General features: G+C 36.9%; 1 long non-coding RNA gene across 2 annotated transcripts in view; it reads left to right on the top strand.

Moving 5' to 3' along the window:
* Window positions 1–10769, top strand: part of LOC141370689 (uncharacterized) — a 39560-nt gene extending 28791 nt beyond the window's left edge. For both annotated transcript variants that reach the window (XR_012374961.1, XR_012374960.1), the window contains exons 5-6: window positions 4811–4880; window positions 10267–10769. This is a non-coding gene — a long non-coding RNA (uncharacterized lncRNA). The remainder of the gene's footprint in view (window positions 1–4810; window positions 4881–10266) is intronic.
* The last annotated feature ends 2121 nt before the right edge of the window (window positions 10770–12890 follow it).

The following is a 12890-nucleotide window of genomic DNA, read 5'->3' as shown; positions in this document are numbered from 1 at the left end:
TAAAAAAATGTTTTGAATTTTCCATACAAAAATAGGTAATTCAAATAAACCAGATATGAATAAGAAACACTTAAAATTGAAGTATGCCAGATAATAATTACTCACATTTCAGTGTAGCTCTTTGAAGACTTTTGCTAAGCATTGGAGTTTTAAAAAGCCAGCAGGTATGTTCATAGTAAAAGAGTAAGAACATAAAATGTGAAGGCGGACTGCCTGGGTTCGAATGCCGGCCCTTCCACTAACTAGCTGTGTCACCTTGAATAAGCTACTTCTCTTTGCCTCAATTTTTGCATCTTTAAAATAGGGATAATAAGAGTATATCTGTTTCCTAGGCTTGTTGGGAGGTTTCGATGAATGGAATTAAGATACATACAAGCATTAAAATTGCACTGGAATCGTGGAGATCATTCTATACATTCGTGCTGTCATTATTATTATGCCGTCCTATGCAAGGAAACCTTTCCTATTCTACTGTTGTTGTCCCAGCAGCCTTTAGCAGAGTTGGTCACTCCCTCCTGAATCATCTCCTCTGTTGCTGTTTGTTCCCATACGGTCTTGGGTTTCTTCCTCCGAAACCAGGTGGTCCTTATCAGTGATTTTTGCCTGTTTGTCTCCCTCTCACTCTAAGATCTGGAATACCCCAATATCTGTCTTGGGATCTTTTTTTTTTCCAGACTCTGCCCAAGGGATCTCTTTTGGTCTGATGCTCTTATTCACCCAGGCCCTACCCAGTCTTCTCTCACTTCATCATGGAAAAATCTTTTTCTGCCTTCACTGCATCCCAGTCACAGCCGCCTCCTCTCTGCTCCTCAAGCAGAGCCAGCCCCTGGTGCCTCCAAGCCCCTGCATGCACAATTCCCAATGCCTTCCTCCAGCCCTCTGCATGTCTTGTTCTCTCATTCTTTATCATAGAAAAGGACTTCCTGATCACCTCTATTTTTTTTTTTCCTTGCAGAAACCTTCAGGTCACCTGAGGCCAGTGAAAATTTATTTATTTTTCTTTGTCTATCCTTCCCCAGGTGGCTTTTCCTTGCAAAATGCCTAATGTAACACCAAGGAGAACATGGGAGTGAGGTCACTTGAAGTAGTAGCCCAGGGATTTAAATACAAGCTGGAGGGCAGAACAGAGGTGTGACAGAGGAGAGCACAAGGGACATGGCTGCTCAGGGAGAGATGATTGAAGGTTTGTTTTTCTGCAGGAAAAAGTTAAGCCAAAGAACAGGGGCTAGGATCCCGGGTGGGAGAAGGTGAGTGGGTGGGGGGAACCCTGGGTTGCACCCACATTCCCCAAAGGAGAAGTAGCAATCAGGTGTGAGGATCTGCCCTTGTAGGCTCCAAGGGACAGAAGGGGAAGAACAGGACAGATGTGCTGCCTCAGGGAAAATTCTCCCCCATTTAGTCCTTTTATGCACTATAATTATTGTATGTTATGTTATGTTGGTTATGTTATATGTTATGCTATTCATTCATTCGCGTCACACACAAATACTTTTGAGTACCTACTATGTGGCAGGCAACGTTCTAAGGACTGATATCAGTGAAGAGGACAGTCATGTCCTGAGCCCTTGTAGAGTCTACCTTCTAGTTTTGATGAACAGTAAACAAAAGACACAATAAATACATGCATTATATATTACATTAAAGGTGGCCAGTGCCATGGTTTAAAAAAAAGGGGGGAAGAGTAAGAAGAACAGGGTATGGAGTTGGTTGGAGGTCAGGGACAGGAGAGTTGCAGTATGAAATATGGTATCAGGGTAGGCCCCCTGGGTAGGGTGAGACTTGAGCCAATTCTTGACGGCAGTGAGAAATTTATCATATGCTATTTGGGAGAAGACTGTTCTGGACAGAGGGACTGTGGTGTGGGGTCACTCTTGATCGTCCACAAACTGCGGGGTAGCTGAGGAAAACAGAGACCAGGAAGAGGCAAAGCCAGAGAAGGAAGAGGGGTAGGGAGAAATAATCAAGGGGGAACAGTAGGTCATTTTAAAGACAAGACGCTTTTTTATTCCTTTGTATTTTACCTTGTTTGTTATGCAAGTCTATTTATTGATAAAATCTAACAGTTTGACCAGCATGTTTCTTTTTTTTTTTTAAAGATTTTATTTTTATTTGAAAGAGAGAGAGAATGAGAGAGAGCACATGAGAGGGGGGAGGGTCAGAGGGAGAAGCAGACTCCCTGCCGAGCAGGGATTCCCGATGCGGGCCTCGATCCGGGAACTCCAGGATCATGACCTGAGCCGGAGGCAGTCGCTTAACCAACTGAGCCACCCAGGCGCCCAACCAGCATGTTTCTGGACTCCTTTCATTAACTCTGTCTGGTAGTCAGTAAGACTATTAATCTATACATCCAGAGTTGTTTGTTTTAATTTCATGGAAAATCTCTTGAATTTAGAACTGAATTTCTGTTTCTGCTTTATTAGTCCAGATGTATTTATTTATTAGGAATTCCAACTATCTGTATCTTGATGTTCAAACTCTATTTTAAACCATTGTATTCCTGTCAATGTGTCTTTTCTCCTTCTTCCTTTGCGTTCTAGAAGAGTTCTTAAATTTACCTACCAAATCAAGATTTAGTTTTGTGAAATACCAGTTCTGCTTTTTCCAGCTTTGAATACAAATCTCATATTGTGATAATACAGTAGTACTCACCTTTCATTCTTTCTTTACCACAGCCAGAAGTCTTTTCATATCAATTGGCTATATTAAAAACGCCTTTCATCTCTTGTCCTCCCCACTCAAAAGGCATATTTTGATTAAGAAAGCAACATACCTTTCTAAAACTATTTCTGTTGCCCATAATATTTTCTTAATAAACATTCCCATTTGGCTTCTAAAATGATAGTCTTTTAATTTTATGTTACATAATCATTTCCATGCATACATTTGTTTCTTTTTGTATGTCCTTGAATAAAGAACATTCTACCCATGCTGGATAGTTAACAAAACTCCACTTGAATGGGTTTCCCTTGTAACTCTTTAATGAAAAAATAAATGTTGTTAGATAGCTCTCCTATCATAACTGCCAGGGTTGGCAAACTTGAGCGTCCATCACCAGGTCAGTGATCTGCAATGGAATGGGGGAGGAAACTCAGCCCAACAGTGAGACTTCACATCTGCAGTTCCTGCTCTGGATTTGATAAAATCCAGATTGTGGTACCACCAATCGTTTATCTCCTACGGTTTTCTTTTTGGTCTAGCTTCTGCTCCAGGGACAAAGCATTGTACTTTATTCCCTGATACATTCTACTCACTCTATCTGGAAAAAGCTCCTTCAGGATTTGTTGAGTGCTCCCTGAATTTCTCACCCGTGTGACTGGTAGCACGTGGCTCCCCTCCCCCAGTGGTGGACCCGAAAAGGTCGAAAGCCCCACCAGAGAAGTGTTACCTATGGGCTCTCTGTTGACATCAGCCCTCCAAATTTGGGCTGTTTTCTCAGAGTGCACCTTGCTGCTTTCTCAGAAGGGGACATTGCTGTTAATCTTTGAAGTTCTCTGTTCATCCGGTCTTACACAGTAGACCCCTTACCCTGTAATGATTAAGTGAAGTTAGAAAAGAGGCTTTGCTTCCAAATGTGTACATACAAAGCAGATGAGGAGGCAGTTCTCCACCTGCTTTTCTCACTCCACGGGGTTCAAAAATCTCCTGTCAGAGGAACAGTACAGAAGGCTTCCTTGAATTTTTGCCTTTTCCCAAACAATTGAGTCATGTACAGAAAAGACATTTGTCCTTTTCATTTATTATGTCCCAGGCATCTAGAAAATTACCAAACACAAACTTGTGATATGGATGAAAAACTGCTATCTTGTCACTGGGAAATGAGTTATAACTCAACATTTACATTCAATCCAGTCAGCCTCTGAATCATTAAATCTGATTCAAGTTCAAAAGAAATGGCGTCAATCACACATCCTGTGGCTATTTTAGCTCCCACAGTTTGCCTCGAGGTAAAAGACAAGTGAGGAGAATTCAAGCAGGAGCTATGTTGAGATTTCAGATAGGCCTTTGGTAATCTTGTCCCCAAATTTTCAGTATTTACTCTTTAAGAGAAACAAAAGGCAGTGAGAAATTCATCCTTTAATGGTAAGAGGAAACTTAATAGTAAGAGGAAATTAATAGTAAGAGGAAATTCATACCATATGTTAAATTTAACTTAAATCAACTTAGGGGAATTGGAAATCTAATGAAGCTAATACATTAAGGAGCTGGACTAATACCAAACTCCAACGACTCTGTAATTGCTAAGTCTATTTTCAAACAATAATATATTAATTACATTTTGCATTTGCCTGAACCCCAACTATTTGACAATTGATATAGCTGCGACAAGAAGCAAGCCATTTTGTGCACCCCTAATTACATTGTATTTTTGTTCTTAATGATAGTTGTCAGCCATTGCAGCTTTGTGAAGAAAATGCATCTTGTTTTATTTTAACTCTGTAGATTTGTTTAGTTTGTACAGAACGATTATACAACCAATGTCGATTACAGCATTGATGCTTGTGCATCATTAATGTCATACCCTTTCCTTTGTCACTGCATTTAACTATAACACTGTAAGACAAACACGCCTCTTCTCATCTTCCTATTATACTGCACGCCATTAAAAGTGAAAAGAAATGCTATATTTATCTTGATATATATTAAAAAATAATGAAGAGGATAATTATCAAGGCGGCATTGCAATTTCATGGCATGGCTGTCAGTTATAAACTGCTCGATCCGCACTCTTTTAGTTCGTAAAGTCAGAAAAAAAAAATCTTGTGATTGAAATACAGTCATTTAATTAATTTCTCTCTATTATTTCTTTCAGTGCTACACTTGTGATTTAAGCTCAGGGATGTGAAATTCAAGTTTGGAAAAATAGAAGACTATGAAAGTTGGTCAGTCTATTTTTGTTTTATTTGGATATTTAATCTCTTAGCACTGAGTGGCAGAAGCAAGGAAATGCCACAGATTTTAAAAATATTCAACTTATAGTTATGTGTTAACCAATGGCAAGATTGACAGACTGGTTTTGTATTTGCTGGTTCTTAGCTACAAGAGCTCTTCGATGTAATGACATTCACTTCAATATCACGTGATCAATAAGCAATAAGCAATCAAGGAGCCATGAGAATGCTACTTTACCATTTTTCAGATGGAGTTTTTCACTACCAGGGCTCTTATTACACATAAAACACAAGATCGTCTTTCCTTTTTCTCTGATAGATCAAAATAACCACATACTTTTAGAAATACTAATCACAAATGAATATGCTACTAGATTTATGAAACACCCTGATAAAAGTTTAAAATAATCACCAAATGTAAAGTCCTCTGACCTCTATCATCATGAAGAATCCTTACAGTCACAGTTTTCTAACTTTTGATGCAACAGAAATTTTGTATTATGGTCATGAAATCTTGATCAGATGGTTACCTGGTAAGAATACAGAAGCAAATTGTTTGGCAGAAAGAAGCATAATCAAAAATTCATATAAAAAAGATCTAGAAAATAATTTAAGGTGGTTGAAATTTGAAGGCATACTGCTGAGTTTCGGTAAGCTGTATATTATCATTTTCCCCTTTCCTATACATTGTTTGGCTGTAATCAGCTAAACTAGTTAAGTCCAGTTTGCCTTCTCCTTGTGGATCCTGTTTCTATAGATTCTCATTAACATGATTTTTTTAAACAATCTCTTAACGGGAGTTTGTCACTGAGGTTTGTATTTTATCTCTTGATTATCTTAAGCATTAGAAGGGAGGGGTCTTGGGGTCAGAGTCCATTTTCCAATCAGCTTTTTATCTCCGTTGACTAATACAACACATTTTGTATGTTGGTTGACAAATAACAATTTCTTACACAAAATAAAGGAAGAATAATGAGATTAACTTTTCATTAATAATTTCTCTTTGTTTTTAGCAAAGAGTGCTATATTACAGCATGTTCAGCTGTTACCACTATTCAGACATCTCTATTGCTATAATTTCCCAAATAGTTTGGCATCAGCTGTTTTAGAATCATCACAAGAATTTTTTTTATTTTTTATTGTTATGTTAATCACCATACATTACATCATTAGTTCTTGATGTAGTGTTCCATGATTCATTGTTCATCATAAGAATTTTTAAGTGTACCTCCTTCCTAAGTGTGTCATGTTCTCGTTATTATCTGTTTTAAATCTTAACTAATTCAGCTTGTAAAAAAAAAAATCACTTCAAATCTTTCCAAATCTCAGCTAAAATGGAAAATTGACAATCAAACAATCCTTCAGCAATGTTTTAGAGGCAGGTTAGTTTAAATTCTGTGATATTTTTGTCCAAAGTTGTTAGGTCATATCATTCTTTTGGGGCTTCATTTGATACTGAGTGCCTTCTGAAAGAAAATGAAATATTTGGGATATATACGATCTTTAGTAGAACAGTTGGCCAGCCGGCCAAGGAACATGCTCTATTTTTTAACAGTCAGTGGAAAAGAAGTAGAGCCAACAAAAAAAGGGGACACCCAAGGTTTCAAGTATTTTACTGTTTGTTTTCCTGCTTTACATATGATGGCACATTAGGCTATTGATGGGCAAACTCAGGATAATAGGAATCCACGCGTAGGAGGGGGACAAGAGGAAGAAAGAAACAGAAAACATTGAGGTCCTTCGTTGCAAAGAACTTTAACAGAAACAAGAAGGAAATAGCTGCATAGTTTGACATTCCTGGTTAACCGATTAATGGAAACTATGGGAAACTAAACATGGAATCAAGGATTCTCATGAAAAAGTTGTTGTTACAGAGAGCATCTGGCATTGGATGTGATATTGGCTCTGGCTTTTTAAAAAATTCTTAGTTTGAGAAAGAGGGAATTTCACCTCAAACTCTACGTCCTATCTTTCAATATGAGCAACTGACCATTAACATTTTCTTGCTGATAAGATTAGGTATCACATCTGTGCTACCTGAAGGCAAAAAGTTCAAGAATTAATCAACCATTTTCACTGAATGGTCTTTTTCAGTGTTTCCAAATGTAAAACAATTTATTTCCCTGTGAACGTGGAATATTTATTATGTTACTGAAACAGTTGGCTGAATTTTGGAAGAAAGCAAAGAAAACACTTTACTCAGCTCCTTTCACCAAAATATATGATGGCTGTATCAAATCTTTATAGTAAAAGAGATAATTTCAAGTAGAAAAAGAAAGCATGGTTGAGTATTCTGATACCTTTGGAATACAAATTCCATTTCTAATCACGTTCCTCAAATCAGGAAATATAAAGAGCTGTCAAGTGTGACCACATAAAATTCAAAACATCTGAATAAAAACAAAGATTTAATATTTAAAGGTAGTTGACAAACAGAAAAATAAGAAAATTATTTTTAAATAATACAGGCAAAATTTCATAAGTATAACAAAAAAACATGAAGCCCTTTCTAAGAACAAATAGAACAATTGTCAAGGCTTAAATATAATCAATGTACATAAAGAAAAATAAAAATAAAAGCATATGGAAAGATTTTCAAGCTTACTAGTAGCAAAATACATGAAAATACAAACAACGTTGAAATGTCATTTACTTTCTCTTATATAGAAAAAGAGCAAAATGTTTCTTAAAACCTAAATGAGAGTAATAGGCATTCTCATACCTGCTGATGGATTTGTTAATTTGTATAATCTGTGGAAGGCAGTGTGTTAATGTGTATCACGAGGTAAATTGTGCATTTGCTTTGACTCAGAAATCTTACTTCTGGAAATGCACCCAAGAGTTAATCACACGAGCATCAACCCTTACGTTCACAAGGATATTCAACAGAGCATTGTCTATATCCTAGAAACTGGAAATAACACATATATATATATACCATATATCATAAATATGCAGTTATTTTTGTGAATTTGTTCATAAATATCCAGATTACCTAGTATAAAATGTATTGAATAAGTCTGTCAAAATATTGTCATTAATATGAGTGTCATGATTCAAGGTGATTATTTCCTTCTTTATTTATAATTTTATATTTTAAAATTTGGTTTAGCTTTGTTTTTGTTTTATATGATTCTGCACTTGAGGGTTCCTGGGTGGCTCAGATGGTTAAGCGTCTGCCTTCGGCTCAGGTCATGATCCCAGAGTCCTGGGATCAAGTCCCGCATCGGGCTCCCTGCTCCTTGGGAGCCTGCTTCTCCCTCTGCCTCTCTTTCTCTCTCTCTCTCCCCCTCTCTCTGTCTCTCATGAATAAATAAATAAAATTAAAAAAAAAAAAAGATTTTTTATGATTCTGCACTTGAAAGGTGCTAATATCATAGTAGCTTAAATACACTAAAATATTTTCTGTCTATATTTAGGTGTCCAAGAAATTTTTTTAAAGCATTTTTTAATTAGCACACGTTGATGAAAACCTTTGAATTGGCAGCACTATGGAAATAAAATCTTAGTCCAATACTTTATCCAAAAGTTCATTACTGGCTTTAATTTAGAATATGATGCATAATTTTGTTCAATAACTACTGTCACTCACTAAAATCATTATAATCAAATACTACAGAAGTTTTCTATCTCATTGATATCTTAGTGGAATAATAAAAGAAAGATTTTTTAGTTATCATTAAAAATAAAATGGAGTAATTTGAATGCTATATCCAGAGCTAGTGACAGTATAACTTAAAACTAGTCATCTAAACCTATTGAAAATTGATAATTTCAACAGTGTTTCCTTTTAAGGAGAAACACAGAGTAAAACAATATAGGATGTACTATTCCTCATGCCCAAATTCCATGAGAATTTACTAGAAGCTCAGTGGTACATTTTTTTATTCAAATCTCATTTTTGTGTACCAGATTCAAGAATAGAAATTGTTCTAAACTTTCAAGAAGACATTCTTTTAAATTATGAGCCGTTCATACAAAGCTCTGAAAAGAGAGTTTTAAAACCTTCAGTAAAGGTTTTGATACTTATCTGAAGATTCATTTTCTTCCTTCTGTGGAGGTGGAAAAGAGTCTGTACATACCTACTCCAAACATGTAGAAAATTTGTGTTTTCATGATACAATTATAAGGCATATCTAATTTTCCTCTAAAGGGAGATCAGGCTAGTGGGTGGTGTGATGATCACATACCTAACATTTAACTTTCTAGAGGACACAACCATCTTGGTAATTATATTGACACAGGAATGTGCAATGTGTGCAGAGCATGTATTTACCAGACTAGTGGCCTTGGTTTGTCTTTCTTCAAACCATCTGCTCTTTCCTTTTCATTGTAGCCCATGGATTTGGGACAGAATATTTTCAAAGGTTATTTATCTCAGGTTTCAATTCTAGGAGTTTCTTGACTTCCTTCTCTTTTCAGTATCCAGTGAAAAACCGCTTGTTACTCCTCAGGTTCTCTACCTTTATAACTGGGGAAACACCACCAGCACGGCTCACTGGGGTGTGGTGACAGTTATATTTTCTTAATTAGTCAAAATGTTCAATGTGCTAATTACTTGATTCACAGGAAAAAAATCATTAAATAAAAATCACATTTGACTGGTTTTAGCATATTAGGGCATATATTTTTATTTAAATGCAGAGAGCATCTGAATGTTAAATAAGCCACAAAATATGTTCATGGTGAAACTAATTAACACTACAACCATGAACACAATTCCCTTATGGGTTAATTTCTCAATGAAACTCAAAGATACTTTTTGACCTACTATAATGCTCCTTCTGCCAAGGTTAAGAGAAAGATATCACCATAATTGGAGCATATGAGTCTGTATTAACCTGATTTAGGTTGGGGAATCAAAGATTTGCACAAGGAAGGAATTCATAATAATTAGGGTGTAAAACATGCAAGCATAGGGGCTTAAACACAGCATGAATTAATTATTCAGTGTTGTTCAGTCCATTTGGACTTATAAATTACAAAAGGTCATAGAGAGAAGATTGTAACCCTTATTCCCTTTCCAGTCTAACAGCCTAAGATTTCTTAAATCTCATCCTTGCAGAGTATGGACAAGCATATTTAAAATTATGAAATAATAATGTACAAAAAGAAAAGATAGGTAAGCACATAAAACAAATGTGAGGTATGTGAGGACAAACAAAAATCGTGTACACTTTGTTAAACAATCCCAGGAATCAACAATGTTTAAATTTCACATATCACTCAAATGGTTGTCACTTCCATTTTTGTAACCTGTATTATAATAAATTAATGCTGATTTGCCTAACTTTATTTCATTGATAAAGTTGGTATTATTCTTATTTGGCAATGCAGGTTTTAGTAAATTTATTAAATTATTTTATGATTTTTACAGATAATTCTTAATAGGAAGACCCACGATCTAACAAAGACAAAAACAAAACAAAACTGAAGACTGTGGCAGGATGAATAATGGCCCTTCAAAAATGTCCACGTCCTAATCCTGGAACCTGTCTTGTATGGCAAAAGGAACTTTGCAGATGTGATTAAGTTAAGGATCTCAAAATGGAGCATTCTGGTGGCCCAATGTAACCACAAGAGTTGTTATAAGAACGAGCCAGGAGGGTTAGAGTCAGAGACAAGGCCATGCAATGATGAAAACAGAGGTAAAAAGGGTGATGTGATGTAGGACAAAGATCCAAGGAATGTGGACAGCCTCTAGAAACTGGAAATGGCAAGGAATTGATTGTTCCCGAGTGTCCAGAAGGAATGCAGCCCTGCCAACACCCTAAATTTTAGCCCAGTGAGACTGATTTTGGCTTCTGATCTATAGAAGTATATGATAAGAAATTTGTGTTGATTTAAACCACCATAGTTAATGGTAATTTCATGTAGCAGCAATAGAAAACTAATACAAAGACTATAAAAATCCAACAAAACACAATGAATCCCCAAATATGTGACTGTATTAATGTGTAGTGAATGATATCATCTCCCAAATAATAAAAGTGAATATCAGACCTAGAAGATTTTGTATCATTTTAAAGAGTCCACGTCTTTGTTATTAGGGAAATAGCTAAACTGTATTAAACACGTCTTTTTTTCCCCCGTATGGTTAGCATTAATTTAATTCAATCAACAAAAATATATAAAGGACTTAATAAAGGACTTTTTTGAACAATGCATAGTCTCTTGAATCTCCAAAGAGGTTAAAACCATGGAAGAGTATGTTTTTCTGCCTTAAGGCAGCTTTCAGTTCAGAAGGGATAGCTACAAAATCCATGCAAAATAGGAAATGACACATGAAATTTGTATTTAAATAAGGTGCTGAGAATTTATAGGTTAGAAGTCCATTTACTGAGAAAGGGTTTAGCATGATGGTTGTTAGGTGTTACAGTAAGAAAGGAGGAGGAAAGGACAGGAAGGATGCCGGAAGTCAGATCAGAGGTAGCTGAAGAGCATGTCAGGAGTGAGGAAGCAGTGACAATATATAAATATTGTTTCAATCCGTTTTATTGAATATTTAGGAAATTCTTTACTATGCAATTTCATGCAGCTTGCAGACATGCTGGAGTCACTCCCAATCTTGAAGCCTCCACCTCTTTCTCCCCTCAACACCTCGCTTATGACCGTGTATTTCTCTTCCGATCATGAGCAGCCCCTTAGAGAGACGATTCGACAATTGGTGCCACCAATGTCTTACTTTTCACTTTCTCTGAAGCTCACTGCAAATCTGGTATTGGTTCCAACCATCACTCTGAAACGGTCCTAGCCAAAGATCATTCCACACATAATAAACACTCTCATGTCCTTCATTTATTGGAGTTAATCAGAAGTTAAGCTCGAGTCATCTCTTCTCCTTTTGGCCCTTCCTGGTCTCTTTCTACATTCTTAGTTTCATTCTTCGGCTCAGTGTTCCGTCCTTGACCCACTGCTTATTCTACTACCTTGGGTGATCTTAAACCTCACCATGTGGCAAGTATGTGGGTGCATTGTCCCTACCCTCTTTTAGTTTCTTCTTATGGGTTCTGTGCACTCATTCCTTGGCCTCTGTTCCTTATGGTTGTCATTTACATCTTTCTTCAGAAGACTTTCCTAAGACTATTGAAAGCACTTTGGTCTATTGTACAGAGATCCAAAAGTACCTGACAGTGTGTGTATCCTCAGGTAGCCCATAGCCAAGACTGACTGACAAAGAAGTAAGATCATCTGGCTTTCTTGACTTTGGGTGAGACAAATGCTGAGGTATCATTTAAGCTTCAAATCTCCCCCATGGGACACAAGTCAGTACTTTGCCTAAAACTGTACCCTCACTTAGATCCTTCCCCTTCCCTGGCCTGCTTCTCCCTCTCCCATACTGATTTGTCCTAGGAGCACTTTCTCAATAAATCACTTGCTTATGAATCTTCATCTGTTCTGAGGGATTTTCCCTAAGACCTTTCACACGCGGTTGATTAAGTCATGCTATGTCTGCTAACTGCTGAAAAGTGTCTTTAGTCGTAACCTCTCCACTGAAGAAGTTGCGGATTAGGGATCCCAGTATCTAGGAGATATCTCCACTTGGGCATATTTCACAATGATGACACTTCCCCTCCTCCTGCCAGTGCCGCAAGAGGATCTTTCTTAGATCACAGTGAGAACCTAGTGGGGTTCATGGAGTTAAAGTCCAAGAAATTACAATTACGTTGTAAGACTGTGGCTTCCGAGAATTTCTCCCTCTCATGCTAGTTCATACTTTGCTTCTAACAATTTGTCAAAATTACAACATAAGTATCCCTATCTGTCTGTGGCTCCTACAGCTTTTGCTTCAGGTAAGCAGAATGCAGCTGTTGTGTCTTTCTGGATGAATTTCTTTTGAAAATTCAAAGTGGTGGTTTGCCCTGTGTAGGGGCCAAAGACAGGCAGCTCCAAGATGGGCCACTTTGGCATAATGGTTATTTGAAATAAAAGTTACTTGAGAGACAGCTTATGTGAGGACACTCAGACTCTCCTCTGTCCTCCTGAAAGCAGGAAATAAAT

This window comes from Callorhinus ursinus, unplaced genomic scaffold (genome assembly GCF_003265705.2).
Source record: "Callorhinus ursinus isolate GAN/ISIS: 27379988/994484 unplaced genomic scaffold, GSC_fseal_2.0 scaffold1, whole genome shotgun sequence".
Classification (NCBI taxonomy): domain Eukaryota; kingdom Metazoa; phylum Chordata; class Mammalia; order Carnivora; family Otariidae; genus Callorhinus; species Callorhinus ursinus.
This window is presented reverse-complemented; position numbering and strand designations above follow the sequence as displayed.